We start from the raw sequence: 11,719 nt of genomic DNA, 5'->3' as shown, positions 1-11,719 counted from the left end.
AAGCGCTGCTCTTCCTTCTTCTTGAACTTGAAAAACATATCCTCCCTTCCGACACGGAAACGGATTTCTCCCTTTCTGACATCGATTCTTGCCTTGGCAGACCTTAGAAAAGGTCGCCCAAGTACGAGGTCGACTCCGAGGTCACCCTCCATATCCATTACCAAAAAGTCGGCAAGGACGAAGGAGTCTCGTTCTCGTACGAAAATGTGTTCGGCTATCCCTTCGGGATACCGAATGGTTGAATCTGCAAGCTGTACGAGCATAGTTGTTGGGGAAAGAGTTGTTTATTCAAGTGCTTCATATATTACCTTGGGATTATATTCACGCTTGCCCCTAGATCGCATAGGCATCGTTCGAAGTGTTTGATGTAGATCGAGCAGCTGATCATGGGGACCCCTGGATCCTCTTGCACCACTGCCACCATGCCATCCCAAACGTCGTTCCTTGGGGGATAGTACCTATCTGCATGGTTATTGTGCGGTGGCCTCCGGGACGAGTTGCCTCGTCTGGTAGACACCATGCTGACATTTTCAACGGGAGACTCGGGTTGCCGCGGGATCTTCCTGCTCTCAACAGTAGGTAACGAAGCAGTAGTTTGTGCAAGCTGGGTTTTGATCATTTTGTTGAAACTTAACTGGTTTTTAAGAGTAGAAGACAAAGTTTCAAGCTTGACATTTAAACTTTCCAGGGATTTGTCATTGGCCAAAAGCTTTTTATTTATATTTTCGTTGATTTTAACTTGGCCAAGAACAAGTTCTCTCAAGGGAGGTTGGTTTGAATTGAAATTCAAATTATAAGAAGGATTGTAGTTATTACCTCCCTGAAAAGGTGGACGTGGCTGGTTCCACCCCTGGCCTCCTTGTGGTGGACGGTACCCATTGTTGTTGTTGTTGTTGAGGTATGCGCAGTCTTCACAAGTTTCGGGGCAATCGTTCTCCGAATATCCATCATTACCGCAGACTTCACAAGTTTACGCCATGGGATTGCACGTGAAGTGCAATCCCATGGCGTAAACGGGAGCATGGATCGGTTGTTTGCTCCCTTCCTCTATCTTCTTGATTAGGAGGTCCAGCTTCGCGGCAATCATATCCGTCTCTTTGACGGTATGCATGCCTTTGGTGCGGGGTTGGAGTCGTTCATCGCTCCACCCCTGATTGGAGACCATCTTCTCGACCAATTCTTTTGCTTTGGCGATAGTCTGGTCAAGGAAGGCTCTTCCAGCAGCAGCATCAATGTTGGCTCGAGATGTCGTTGTGAGCCCGTTGTAGAAGCTTTATAGGACCAGCCACTCGTCCGTGCCATGATGAGGACAGGCCAGGATGTATTCCTGCAGCCTCTCCCAAGCTTCTGGGATAGATTCCATCCCTGTCTACTGGAAACTTGAAATTCTCCCGCGCAGGGCATTTGTTTTGCCCAGCAGGAAGAATTTTTTGAGGAACGCCTTGGAGCATTTGGCCCAGGTGTTGATATCCTTTTCTTTATAAAACCACTATTTTGCCTTCCCTAGGAGGGAAAAGGGAAACATACGAAGCTTGACAACATCAGCAGCAACACCCTGTATAACAACTGTGTCGCAGAGCTCCAGAAAATTCTGCAAATGTGCATTTGCGTCCTCGTTCGGCTTGCCACAGAATGGGCTAGCCGGCATCATATTGATGAGGCTTGATTTGAGCTCGAAGTTCACGTCCCCAACATTGATGTTGGGGCCAGTGGCCACATTGTCGGTGGAGGGGACGGAGAACTCGCGGAAAATCTTTTCAGCCATAGCCTCAAGAACGAGTGGTGCTTTCGAAATGGGTTTCTGTGCCGGGAGGATAGTGAGAGGAGGAACGACACGAGGTCGTGCCCTTCTCACGAGCCTCTCTGGATAGTATGTGTAGTTTTCTGACAGGGAGAAACCGGTCATACACTACCTGTAACACCCGGTTTATAAAAGAACATAAACCGAGCAATCATATACGTGCCAGGATCAAGTCACACGTATATACAACAGAATTAACAGTATATCATAGCACATATCACGTAAAAAGATATAATAAAGCGAATACGAATGTTATTTATTACAATAATGACAAAATGTCTGATACAGCGGAAGCGAAGTACAAATACGAATAAAGCTCTCCGAAGCTGAAGCAGGGCGCCACAGGGACGTCGACTAGGAGACGAACACCTAGAAGTCCTCGTAGTCCTGGTAGCGCTGGACGAACTCCCTCGTGTTGGCAGGAACTGAGCAGCAGTAGCGTATCCAAGAGGAAAAAGTAGAGAAGAGGCAAGAGTGAGTACACAACTTGTACTCAACAAGTATAACACAAACTATGAGGCTCTAAGGTTGGCTGACTCAACTGCATTAGCTTCTAAGTGTTGGCAAGATTTTATTAAAGCTATTTACTACGAGTTGATGAATTACCATTAACCCAGTTACATAGTATTTAATCAGAATTAAACATGTTACTACTGAGAACCAAACCAAAACCAAGCCACCAAGGTAACCCCAAGAGGCACCTCCCTCGTCGGAAGGAGACAACCCCACTAATCAAAAGGAGGATCTGGGCCACTCATGACCGTGAGCACGGCTAGTATACCAGTTTTACACTCTGCAGAGGTTGCACATCTTTACCCACAAGTCGTGAGCTACGCTAGAGGTTCATCACACTTCCTTAGGTGAGATGACTAGCGACTCACTACGAGGCCGTTACAAAGAATCTCGTTGGTAAGGCGTAACCGCGAGAGTCAGGTCAGCGATGATGGGGCCCACCTCCGGGGGTACAAGCACAGGAGCGCAATCCAAGCACAGACCAAGCCGGAGGAGCAGGGACCATTGAAGCTTACTACTCTTGCCCCGCAGGTAAGTTACTCCAAACCAAAAAGACCTAATTAGTAAGCCAAGTCTATCCCATTCTAGCCTTGTGGTAGCGCTGTTGTCCCAGGTTGTCGCTCTATGAACCGGTCCTTATGGAGAGTGGCCAACCAAGCACTAAGCACCGTGCTGGCCCCCTAAACCATGTTTCTACAAAAACCATTTTTAAATGAGAAGTGAGCCACTCAAGCCACACAGAGTGTCACTCTCAGAATTAAGTTCAAGTAAACCATTAAACAAATTAATTAAAAAGGACCAGAGTGTGTTATAGCGCAGCAACCTAGCACAACTAACCAAATGCAACCCAAAGGGATATATAAAGGATATAAAGTGGCTAGGAAAGTCCTTATAGGCATACAGTATTAAAATGCAGTATGAAAATGTAATTAAAAGTGATAGGTTGTTCATGTTACACTTGCCTTCCTCGTACTACTCTGGCTACTACTCAAAGTGCTCGGAAGACGGCTGCTCCTGGTACTGGTACTGGGGCTCCTCAGATGGATCAACGTCTACTCACGAACACATGGCCAAAACAATGCACAATAATAAGCATACAAGCAAACACTAACAAAAACTAAGAAACAGTACATCAATACATAAAAACAGCAAGAAAAACTAAGCTAAAACTATTCTACGCGTTACAACGATCGCGTGGACATAAAGAACGCTTAAAACGGAGCTAAAACGCGTAATCTAGGCTAAAAACAAGTTCTAGGGGCTTATTTGTAAGAAAAACAGGGTTCCAGGGACTTTTCTGCTAAAACCGAGGGCCTAAACATAATTACTGAAAAGATCCAGGGGCTAACACGTGAAAAAGCCAGGGGTGGACGGCGGGTTCGAATCTGGGAAAACCCAGGGGCCTAACTGCTAAAAACTGGGCCTCAGGGTAAATATTTTTTAATAGGATCAGACCGCGGGTTGAATCCAGTAAAATCCAGGGGCTCTTTATGAAGTTTGCCAGGCTGAAGGGGTACGCGCCGATCTGAATTGTTGGATCCAGATCTGATGGCCTGGGTTTTAAGGGTGCTGGATCTAATCGTGGCCGTCCATCCGAGATCGGGCGGCTCTGGATGGATGGGGCGCGGGCGGCGGCGCGGGGCAACGCCGGCGACGTTTTCCACAGCGGCGCTCGGCAATACTCGCCAGAGTTCAGCGATTTCGAGGCTCTAGGGGTCGATTCGAGGTGGGGTTTGGCCTGGGAGAGAGCTCGTGGCACGCTTAATCCACCGGAGTGGTCTGCGCAGGGCTACAGAGGCTGCCGCATCGAGCTCGGCAGTGGAGGCGGGTTTGCGCGGCGAGGCTTCGGCGGTGACTGGTGTCCTAGCATCTAGGGTGCGTCACGGTCTACGCTATCTACAACAAAAAGACGGGGAAGTGGCGTTGATGCTCACCAAGGGCCTGGGGTGGAGAGGGCTGCAGTGCAGGACGGCTGGCGGCGAGATCCGGCGGCGGTCCGTGGCGGAGCGCGCGGATGGGTCGAAGGGGGGCGTCTCCGGGCTCCTGGGCTCCTCAGTTCGGCTCCAGGAGTGCCTACGAGGAAGCCACGATGGTCAGGGTGGTCCGGGGTGCTCTGACGGTGTGGAATTGCCACGGCGGAGCAACTCACCGGCGGCGAGTCGCGGGTTGAAAATCTGGCGCAGGCGTGGCTCGGACCGGGGCAAGCGAGGTCGGGGTGGATCTTGAGCACGGGGCGGAGCTCCCACGGGGGTTGGCTGGGGCTGGGATGCAGCGTGGTGATAGATTCACGGTGGCGCAGAGCCCTGCGCGGCGGAGCTTGGCGAGACGGGGCAGAGCGGCGCGGAGGCGGCGGCTAGGGTTGGAGGCAGGTCGCAGGGGTGCGGCTGCGGGCTAAAAAGAGGGGATGCTGGGGATCTCGGCGTTCGGGCCTGAGGGAGGGGATCCCCGGCCGTTTCGCCGGCGATCTTGGGTGCGGGAGTTGCGCACAGCAGAAAAGGAAGGAGGAAGAAGGGCGCCGACATGTGGGCCGTCCCTGTCAGCGAGGGCGCGGGCGAGCGGCGTCGCGCGCTGAGCTGAGTCGAGCGGCGTGCGGTGGAGCGCGGACGCTGATGAGTGGGCCTGCCTTGTCAGAGGGAGGCGGGGAGCGCGCAACGCTGAGACGCTGGGCTGAGCGGAGCGGGCGCGTTGGGCCATGCGCGGGGAAGAGAGGAGGCGGGCCGACTGGGCTGCTTGCTGGGCCGAACAGGGAGAAAGGAAAGGAGAGAGAGGGTGGGCCGGCCAACGGGCTTTGGGCTGGGTTTGGGTTTTGGGTTTTGGGTTCCTTTTCTATTTCTCAAATTTCTATTTCTATTTCTAAACCAAACTAAACACAAATGAATTCAAATTTGAATTTGAATTCACACAAGCACTCAACAAATAAAACAATGCTCCAGCATGATGCAACAACAAAAATTAAACCTATGATAAATTTTAATTACTTAAGGAACAAAAATTAGATTAAATGCCAACTAAACACAATAAACCATAGAAATTTAAATAAAGCCAATTAAATTTATTAAAAAATGCTGAAATTTAAATTAGGGTGTTACAGACCCTACCCCCTTAAAGAAATCTCGTCCCCGAGATTTAGCTGGGCTCGCTAGCAAAGAGATCTGGATAGGTCTTCCTCAACTCATCTTCTCGCTCCCAAGTAGCCTCAGCTTCACTGTGGTGACTCCACTGAACTCTGCACATCTTGATGCGCTTGTTCCGAGTAACCCTCTCTGATGTCTCCAGAATCTTCACCGGATGCACAGTATAAGTCAGATCTTCCTGCACATCGACTCCATCCAGGGGTGCCTGCTCCTCGGGTACTCTCAAACACCTCTTCAGCTGAGATATATGGAAGACATCATGAACTCCCGAGAGGCTGAGAGGTAACTCCAGGCGATAAGCAACTTCGCCTTTCCGCTCTAGCATCTTGAATGGCCCCACATATCGAGGTGCTAACTTCCCTTTGACATTGAATCTGCGGATTCCTCTCATCGGAGACACCTTCAGGTACACATAATCACCAACACTGAAAGTCAGGTCCCTCCGTTTGCCATCAGCATAGCTCTTCTGTCTGCTCTGTGCAATCCTCAGATTTTCTCGCACAGCCTGAACCATCTGCTCTGCATCATCTATGATCTCAGGGCCAAAGAGCTGCTTCTCACCAATCTGATCCCAATAGAGAGGAGTCCTGCACTTTCTGCCATACAATGCCTCGAAGGGGGACTTCTTCAGACTGGCCTGATAGCCGTTGTTATATGAGAACTCAGCATATGAAAGGCACTTATCCCAACTAGTGCCGTACTGAATGGCACAAGCTCTCAGCATATCCTCCAACACTTGGTTGGTTCTCTCTGTCTGCCCATCTGTCTGAGGGTGATAAGCCGTACTGAAACGTAGCTTCGTATCCAAACAATCATGAAGCTGCTCCCAGAACCGAGAAGTGAACTGAGACCCTCTGTCAGATATGATCTTCTTGGGCACACCATGCAAGCAGACAATCCGAGAGATGTACAACTCTGCAAGTCTAGCACCGGAGTAAGTAGTGTTCACTGGAATGAAGTGAGCAACCTTCGTCAATCGATCCACTACTACCCATATGGAGTTGTACCCTTTCTGAGTACGAGGCAATCCAACAATGAAGTCCATCGTGATTTCTTCCCATTTCCACTCTGGAATCTTCAAAGGCTGTAACAGACCTGCTGGCCTCTGATGCTCAGCCTTGACACGCTGACAGGTGTCACAAATAGCCACGTACTCTGCCACTGAATGCTTCATCCCATACCATCAGAAACGTTCCTTCAGATCATAATACATCTTCGTGCTGCCCGGATGAATAGAGTAAGCTGTATCATGGGCCTCACTCAGAATCAACTTCCGAAGATCCTTCACATCTGGCACACAGATCCGGTTCTTGTACCACAGGGTACCCTGATCATCCGCTCTGAAATGAGGAGCCTTGCCCTTCTTGAGCAACTCACAAATCTCCTGCAGCTTCTCATCATCTTTCTGATGCTGCCTGATCTCTGACTCTAGAGTCGGCACTGCCTCAAATGCTGCAATGGAGGTATGATGCAAGAAGCCCAGACTCAACTGCTCGAACTCCTCGCATAACTCTGGAGGCATCTGGAAAGCCACGGCCATGTTGACATAGCTTCTCCTGCTCAAAGCATCTGCTACAACATTGGCCTTGCCCGGATGATAGTGAATCTCCAGGTCATAATCCTTGACCAACTCTAGCCATCTTCTCTGCCGCATGTTCAGTTCATTCTGCGTGAAAATGTACTTGAGGCTCTTGTGATCAGTGTAGATATCACACTGCTGTCCATACAAGTAATGCCTCCAAATCTTCAGAGCATGTACAACTGCGGCTAACTCAAGATCATGAGTGGGATAATTCAGCTCATGCCGACGTAACTGCTGTGACGCATAAGCTATCACTCTGCCCTCCTGCATCAGAACACACCCAAGACCATCCTTCGAAGCATCACAATACACCGTGAACCTCTTCGTCTGGTCTGGCAGAGTCAGGACTGGCGCCGTAGTCAACCTCTTCTTCAGCTCATCAAAGGCCATCTGGCGCTCATCAGTCCATACAAAAGCCACATTCTTCTCCAGCAAAGAAGTCAAAGGCTTCGCGATCTTGGAGAAATTCTCAATGAACCTCCGATAATATCCAGCTAAGCCCAAGAAAGACCTGACTTCCTTTACTGTCTGCGGTGTCTCCCACTCTAGCACATCCTTCACCTTGCTCGGATCAACAGCAATGCCTCCCTGAGAGATAACATGACCGAGGAATGGAACCTCGTCAATCCAGAACTCGCACTTGCTGAACTTGGCATACAACTGATGCTCTCTCAATCTCTGCAACACGAGTCTCAGATGCTCCTCATGCTCTTCTTCTGTCTTGGAGAAGATCAGAATATCATTAATAAAGATCACCACAAAGACATCCAGATAATCCATGAAGACCATGTTCATCAGATGCATGAAGAAAGCCGGGGCATTAGTCAAGCCGAAGGACATGACTGTATATTCATATAGCCCGTACTTGCAGGTGAATGTCGTCTTCGAAATATCCCCAGGACGGATCCTCAGATGAAAATAACCCGAACGAAGATCAATCTTCGAGAATATAGGAGCACCTCGAAGCATATCGAAGAGATCCTCAATACGGGGCAGTGGATGCTTGTTCTTGATAGTGACTGCATTCAGCTCCCGATAATACACACACATCCTCTTCGAGCCATCCTTCTTATCTACCAGCAATAATGGAAAAGCCCAAGGAGAGAAGCTGCGACGGATATAGCCCTTGGCTAGCAACTCATCAATAGTCTTCTTAACATCTTCATGCTCTATAGGTGCCATACGGTAGGGCCGCTTTGCAATAGGAGTTGTGCCAGGCAAGAGATCAATACAAAACTCAATGGCGCGTTCAGGCGGCATACTTGGCAGATCATCCGGAAAGACATCCGGGAATTCAGACACCACGCGAATACCGTCCGTGGATCTAGCCTCCATCTGATGAAGAAATCCAGAAGGCTCTACTACACTGATAACAACCTCTTGGCCACTGGAAGCTGATAGCAAGACTGTCCTCTGAGCACAATCTATCCGGACTCCCCATTTGGCCAGAGTCTCCATTCCCAGAATGACATCAATGCCCTTGGTGCCTAGCACCATCAGATCAGTACAGAACTCTACTCCCCTCAAGGAAACACTGACTCTCGGGTAGTAAGTGTGAGACCTCAACTGTCTTCCCGGTGAAGATACTAACAAGCACCTCTTTAATGTGCTAGTATGAATACCATGATGCTCGACAAAAGACTGAGTAATGAAGGAATGCGTAGCACCAGTATCAAAAAGCACTGTAGCTGGATATGAATTAACCATGAACGTACCAATAACCACGTTGGGAGCCTCGGCCGCTGACTCGGCCGTCACGTGGTTCACTCTGCCCTGAAGTGGCGCCCTGGGCTGAGCTGGGCGCCCCTGCTGTCCCGCATGCGCCTTCCGGGGGCAAGCGTTGGTGTAGTGCCCCGGCTGGCCGCAGTGAAAGCAGGTGCGAGGGGGTCCCTGAGCCTGCTGTCCGGTAGGAGCTGCCGGACGTGGAGCCTGCGGTGCCGGTGGAGTAGCACGAGCCGGAGGTGCCAGTAACCTCTGGCCCTGCCCCGCCTGCTGCTGCTGTCGAGGCGGGTACTGCTGTGGTGGCCTCTGCTGGTACTGCTGAGGAGGCAGGTACTGCTGCTGGTACTGCTGAGGCTGCTGGAGGAGTGGACGAGTGTTGCTGCCGGAAGCAACGGGGACAATCTTCCTCTTCTTGTCCTCCATCTCCAAGTGCTTGCGCTCAGTGTTGAGCGCGCTGTCAACCAGATGGTTGAAGTCGTTGAAGCGGAGGTTGAGCAGCGCGTACTGGAGGAAGTCCTCAAGGCCCTCCATGAAGTGCTCCTGCTTCTTGCGGTCATCCGCAACATCGGCAGGGGCGTAGCGAGCAAGCTGCAGAAAACGATCACGATACTCCGTGACCGACATAGTCCCCTGAAGTGACAAAGACAGATAGATATCGAAAGATTAACTCAAGATTCATAAGGATAGAACAAGGGGCATTAGCTCAAAAGAAACTGCTGAATGATTATGTTTAAGATTACCTGCTTCAGTGCAAGGAACTCCTTCTGCTTCATCTTCATAACGCCCGCGGGGACGTTGTGGTTACGGAACCGCTCCCTGAACTGGAGCCAAGTGAGAGACTCGCGGTCATGAACTGGGTGGGACTCCCACCAGTCCAAAGCTGCTCCTCGCAGCTGTCCTGCTGCGTACAAGACGCGCTCACGATCATCGCACTGGGCGATGTCCAGCTGACGCTCCACTGCACGGAGCCAGTCGTCAGCCTGAAGAGGGTCGGACGTGTGAGAAAACGTCAGCGGGTGACCCCTCAGGAACACAGCACGCCTGTCGCGAGGCTGCGGCGGTGGAGGAGGCGGAGGCTGAGTGTGAGCCTGCTGAAGAGCCTGAACAGTGTTGTTCAGGGTAGCCATCATCTGCATCTGGAGCTGGAAGTACTGCTCCGGAATCAAAGGCGGCGGCATCGGGATCCTGGCATCATATTGATGAGGCTTGATTTGAGCTCGAAGTTCACGTCCCCAACATTGATGTTGGGGCCAGTGGCCACATTGTCGGTGGAGGGGACGGAGAACTCGCGGAAAATCTTTTCAGCCATAGCCTCAAGAACGAGTGGTGCTTCCGAAATGGGTTTCTATGCTGGGAGGATAGCGAGAGGAGGAACGACACGAGATCGTGCCCTTCTCACGAGCCTCTCTGGATAGTATGTGTAGTTTTCTGACAGGGAGAAACCGGTCATACACTACCCCTATCTTCTTTCAAATCAACAATAAAAGAAGACATAAAGTGACATTAGCCTTGAAGAGTAAAGACTATATCCTGAGTACAAGGTCTAAGTTAATATCAGCACAATATCTTTGTTCACATGCCGTCCCCGGCAACGGCGCCAGAAATGCTTGTTGACATTTCTTAGCGCAATCACTAGGAATGGTTAATCCTTAGCAACAGTGCCAGAAATGTCTATTGGCAGTCCTTAGTGCAATCACTAGAAATGAGGGCGCCGAACCCATCCTAGCAATTGGACCTAAGGGGTACCACTCTCGTGGTATAATCAATACGATTACAGATGGATCCGCAAGCACACGGATATACTGTTGTAGCATTTCACCCGGAGAGTAAGGGTATCGTCATTTATTTGTGTCCCAAAGGACGACAGCGGCAAAGGTATTGTACTCAACATTAACCATGATATTATGCCTTAAGCAATAGACAATACTCTAACAGGGGTAAGTATAGAAAAAGAATAAGCAAGGGTAATGCGACACAGCACACATTCACACTCCAAGAGGAAGGAATAAAGAAGAGAAACTATAAAACAAAGAACTACTCTATCCTACGTCAAGTCAGCTGGAGCTTAGGCTAGGTTAGGTGTCCTAGTGCTTCTATCCAATGCTGGGGTCATGTTAGATCATGGTTAGGACTGCAGGTGCCAGGAAAATGGGATAGCGGGGAGAAAGTCCCGCACCGGAGTACATCCAGTCCCGTTACCTCTTTGCATGAACTCCTACACCGAACCCGAACATCGGGGAGTACGCTAAACGCAACACCGCTGTTACGCTGGACGGACAGGGCTGTCACCACCTGCCGTCTACCCCTGTCACACCGTGAAGCACGGTCATATCCGAAGGATCCCGCATACCCGAGCACCACGCTCGTGTATGAAGTCACTACTCTAGTGCCCCCAGGTCTCCCACCCTTCGGATGGACGAGTAAAACACTAGAGCAACCCCGAAAGCACAACGAACCTCTATCCGTACCCGGATCATCTGGCCTAACCAGGACCGTAGCATAACTTATGAACTGAACTGAGCATGGATTGATAAACTATCAAGATAGTAAAGCAACCATGGCAAAACTGTATATTATGAATAGAAGTCTAACAAGTCGGATACAAAGCCATACCAGGAGCCGAGGATTGCTCAACGACCCCGAGGACGACTTGCTCGCTAAAGAGAACTAGCCTAGCTCCACTACCTAGCTAAGAGAGCAAGAGAAAGGAGAGCCTTCTTGGAGAGAATGGAATGAAGTGTGTGTGTGTGTGTGTGTGAGGGGTGAGAGGGGGCCCTATTTATACTAGTGGAGGTTGGTTCCTGCCAAATGCACGTATGGAAGGTAATCAGGAAACTTGGGGCCGACTCCTCCTCGAAATGCACCTGGACGGGAGGCCGGCCAGGTTCGGCCAACCCAGGGGGTCGGTCCGGCCCAACCTGGCCACCTCTTGTCCTTATCCTTCTCTGGCAGGCTGACATGTGGGCC

The 11,719-nt window shown here is 50.4% G+C and overlaps 1 non-coding gene across 1 annotated transcript; it reads left to right on the top strand.

Annotated features, from left to right (window-relative positions):
- The first annotated feature begins 1,295 nt into the window (after positions 1-1,295).
- On the top strand, positions 1,296-1,402 carry LOC120696326. Its single transcript, XR_005684103.1, has one exon. It is a non-coding gene; the product is annotated as a small nucleolar RNA R71 (small nucleolar RNA).
- Positions 1,403-11,719: the final 10,317 nt, after the last annotated feature.

The sequence above is a fragment of the Panicum virgatum genome, chromosome 2K (genome assembly GCF_016808335.1).
Source record: "Panicum virgatum strain AP13 chromosome 2K, P.virgatum_v5, whole genome shotgun sequence".
Taxonomy (NCBI): Eukaryota; Viridiplantae; Streptophyta; class Magnoliopsida; order Poales; family Poaceae; genus Panicum; species Panicum virgatum.
Note: the sequence above shows the minus strand (reverse complement) of the source record. Positions and strands in the feature narration are given on the sequence as shown.